The following is a 4,929-nucleotide window of genomic DNA, read 5'->3' as shown; positions in this document are numbered from 1 at the left end:
ATACTTGTGGAACCAATATGAAGCTTCCATATTGGCTATGGAGAAATTCAATATCTAATTTTTGGCTTGACATCTTTCCAAATCATCCATGGTCATATTGCGTCTTCTTTCTGTTATTTGTAAATCATGAGGGGACTTCTTAGCTCGACCTTCATGCACCTTGTAATTCATTCTCTAGTGTTCAGCGCCATTTTTTAGTTTAGTGACCATGTTTTCCACTCCTCAAAGAACGCACTTGAGCTCCATACCCTAGTAAATATTCTTCCTCCTAGATGTCCCCACTAATACCCTTACCTTTGAACACTTTTGGCTCTAACGTAGCAGGATAATCAGTTACCAAACTAGAACGACCTTTCATCTCAAACTTCAAGATTCCATGATCCAAAAGATGTTGGACTCGATGCTTGAAGGAATTAAAATTCTCAATGGAATGTCCTTGAGCTCCAGCATGATATTCACAATGAACATTGACGTCATACCAATTTAGATATGGAGGTTGTCAATGTTTCACATAATGAGAGGCCACCTCTCGAGCTTCTAAAAACTTATCATACAACTCCTTATATGATAAATGAATAAGATCAAAATGAGATCCACCTCTCAGTTTGGATTGAACTTGTGTCTTAAGTTTTACTTCTCCTGACGTTAAGAGCAGAATCTCAAATGACCACGAGTTCTAATTGCAGGGCTTCTTTTCATCTTTCTGAACTTCTATAATTGTCACCATTTCCTTGGGTCTCCAGAAAACTTGTTGATACGAATGGTGATTTTGTGTGACTTCTCAGATTGGCTAGGATTAGCTAGCTTTAAAGTAGTCCCTTGTGTATTTGATGTCGCATGATCGTTTTCATCGAGCTCTTTTCTTTTCTTACAAAAGTCTCTTTTCCCTTGGCCAGAACAACTAATCTATCCATCCTTTTGGACATTTTTCTCTTCCTAAAACACACGATCTTTGGGTGCATAGCTCTTCGCTATCCTCGGAGTCTCCTCAAGAGGCCATTTCCTAGTTGTGTTATAGTTTACCTGACTATAAAACTCTTTTTCCATCATGAAAACCTTTTAATATGATGACCACTCACAAATCAACACCTTTTGATTATGCCATGATCATATGATGCAAGCAAAAAGAAAAACAAGCGTAAAACAAGTTAGTATAAATGATATAACAAGATTATTATATAAGAAAATAGCAAAATTAATAAGCAAATGAAAAATGATAATGCAAATGCAGATGTAAATACAAAAGTGTTAATTCCAAAAGCGATCATTATAAAACAACCTTCATCAGACCATAAGTACTCCATACACTTGATAGACGTGCTTCATTTTCTTCATTTACTCGATCTAGGCCTTTCTTGCGATTTGATGTTGTCTTTGTAGTCATTGCCGGACTCTTCAAAGTGTTGAACCACATTTCTTCACTTTAATTCACCCATTGTAATTATGGGATCTCTAGACTTCCATTTCCGTGGAAATCTCCAAGAGGAGAGCAGCCTTGATATCTTATGAATGATCATCTCACTCTTGACTCAACTATCATCTGGTTACCATCTCGATCTTTGTTCATTTAACAAGAGTCTCTGATCGTATTTGAGCTCTTCTCTCATAGCTCAACTTCGTTTGTGAGTCATCACCCTTCCGAATTTGACTATCTAGCTATGGAACTCTTATGTCGATATGAAAGCCTTCTGATTTGACCAATCACTTGGAACTAACACCTTGTTTGGTTGTGATGTGAAAATGCAAATACAAGAAAATAAAATCAAAATCAAGTAATAAACATAGAACATAAATAGGTTAGTACACATAAGATAAACAACAAGTTAGTAAATACTATAAGTATCAAATACAACCTACCTTCACAGGTTGACTACCCATACATGGTATGATAAATCCTACCCAAACATGCTTTCTACCCCCATGTTTTGTTATTCACAAAAAATAATGTTGATCGCATGATATCTAATTCTCATGCGTTTTGCAAAATAAATAACAAAATAAGTAAATATGAGGAAAAGGTAGAGTGAGTTTCCCCTTTGTGACTTTTGAAGAATTTTGGTACAAAACAGGCAGAGTTTCGGTACTACTAAAAGGGTCCTCGAATTATCCTTTGTTGGTGCCCCCTTGGGCTTGCCATACACTCGATTCTCACCCATTATATGCTTAAATGGGTCGAGTTTAATTCGAGAGGATTCATTTCCCCATGTCCATGCAAGAAAACTCAATGTTTCACTCGTAAACACGAGGCATATGCACCCCAGGGGTTACTTGCTAAAGCCCATGCGGAGAAAAATGCTTTTCTCACGTAAGCGTAGCGTTCACCCCTACCTAACGGGATAGAGCACAGTTAAAATAATCTAAATACTCAAACAGTTCCAATGCGAGTGGGGGAACTCACAATCCTTTGCCTCGATAAAAAAAAGACTAAAACAAAGGTAAAAAATCTGAAACATGTAAATCACACATTAGTATAACCAATAAATAAAAGACGCACAATGCAATGCAAACAACATGTATGGATCAAAATTTAAATATCATTCAAATTTATCATTTTTAACCACAAATATGACGTATAAACGATTACATCCGGGCTCTCTAATGTCCCCAGTGGAGTCGCCTTTGGGTTAGGTAGGTCGAATACCTAAAAATACCTTTTAAAATGATTTTAAGAAAAATAATTTTAAAAGATAAAAAATGATATGTGTTAACCAGAAATTCGTTTTGAAAAGGGTTCAGGAGTCGATTATGTGTGAGGAAGGATTAACACCCCCACAACGCCCAAAATCAATACTTAAGCGATTATACGTCATATAAATATTGAATTTCACAAGTTTGAATATACATTTAAATTGTGACCCTTTTTAGAAAAAAATTAAAAAGGGTATTATTTTGTACGAATAATTCTCGAAAATATTTTTCTTTGTTAGTTAAGGGGTATTTCCATAGATTCTCCTAACAAAATAATATTGCCATATATTAATTACATAAAAAATTCATTCAAATATAAAATATATTATTTTGTTCGAACCATTTTTGGAAACACACTCCTTGTCAGTTAAGGCGCATTTCTATAAATTATTCGCACAAAATAATATTGTCGATATTTAAAAAAATACTAATATACATATATTGATCGAACCCATTCCCATTTAATAACTACCTAGTAGCATACAACAAACCAGAGAGACTAAAACATAACACAACACAATTCGAATAGGCCGTATTGAGGTATAACTAAAAAAACAAAAATATTAAAGACCAAATTGAAAAAACAGTAAAGACTATGGTAACCAGTGCAAATATAAAAATTCAGACAGAAAATAAAAAAGAAAAAAAAACATTTATGGGTCAAGATGAAATTGACATAAAATATGTTTGCTAAACATGAAAACACAAATCTAGGAAAAAAATAGATTAAGTCGAAACATGAACACAAAGGACTAAACATGAAGAGAGTTAAAGTTAACAAGATAAATGCAAAAAATAAATGGCTAAAATGAATTTCAAGACACAATCCAGGGATTGTGAAGTGCATTTCACCACTAACTATTTAAAATGGCACAAGTTACCCTGTGGATTCAGGTTTATCCTGATTCATGAACATAAATATCAAAGATTTTTTTATTTCATTTTCAACTTTGTTATAAACAAGTAAAAAGAAAAACCCTCTGAAACATATTCTTCCCAACCCAAACAGTTGTCATTCACTAGCGCATGCAGTCTCCCTCATCTACGACGGTCGAAGCTTAAAAAGAGACTCACGAAAGGAAGACCTTATGCTCTACAGTCCCGATCTACAAATAACTTTGTCTAGAAACAAAATATATGCCCTATATCTAAAGAGTTACCTTTCGGTAACTTGAGTTTCCGGCGACTCTTCATTTCTCCGGCGAGCGACTATCGAGATCAGTCTTCTCTCCTTTCCTTTTTCTTTTTTATCTCATTTTTATGGTATTTATTTTTTTCAGATAAAAAAGATGATTTTTTCTGTGTTGGGACTCCCCCCGATTTTTTTATCTTCTTTTTTCTCTGTCTCATGTTGATATGTATTAATATTTTCTTGCATCTGGTATTCTGGCTGAGGGGCGGATTTGGTGTTGATCGAGCAGGCTTGCAGTAGAGATCCTCGTGGCAGGGGTTGTACGGTGATGGCAAGCGTTGTGAGCACAGTGACTGTGATAGAGACTATGACAGAGGGATGGGGTTAACAGTTGGTGACCAAACTGGGTCGGGTCCTAGGCTACAGGTCAATTGGGTTGAATTTTGGCTTTTTTGTTTGGCTCGATCGGACTGTTTGTAATTCGGGGCCCAGTTTCAGATTTGTATCCTACAAAAAAAATAATAATAATAATAATAATAATACAATAAAAACGGGTATCCGGGCTAAAACGGGTGTCGATAGATACTGCCTTTTGGAGTATTGGTACTTCCTTTATAATATTTAAATAAACTAGTTGTTAATAACTATTGGAGTTGAACAATATCAATAATAGGGTTTATGGTATCGATAGTACTATGTAAAGTAGTATTGACACTCATGGAGTATTGGTACCAATTTTGCTTTATGGAATTTAACAAATTGAAGTACAAAGGGTAGTATCGATACTACCATGGGAGTATCGATAGCATCGGTATTACCATGGGAGTATCGATACTTCTCTTTCCTTTAGCATCGGTACTAAAAGAATAATATCAATATTGTTCATGCAATATCGATACTGTAAGAACAATATTGGTACTACTTACCCAGAAAAGCATTTTGTGTTCATATTCTTGTTTTATGGAATTTAAATTATTTTTAAAATCTTTGAACAAATTCAATCAAGTCCAAAAACATTTTGTCCTAATTTTGTTATATCAAAATATAAGTTCAACAATATTCCCATTTTGATATAACAATATCTTTGAAAAATGGTTTTTGGCAAAATC

Source organism: Hibiscus syriacus, unplaced genomic scaffold, assembly GCF_006381635.1.
Source record: "Hibiscus syriacus cultivar Baekdansim isolate YM2019G1 unplaced genomic scaffold, ASM638163v2 tig00117048_pilon, whole genome shotgun sequence".
NCBI classification, from domain to species: domain Eukaryota; kingdom Viridiplantae; phylum Streptophyta; class Magnoliopsida; order Malvales; family Malvaceae; genus Hibiscus; species Hibiscus syriacus.
This window is presented reverse-complemented; position numbering follows the sequence as displayed.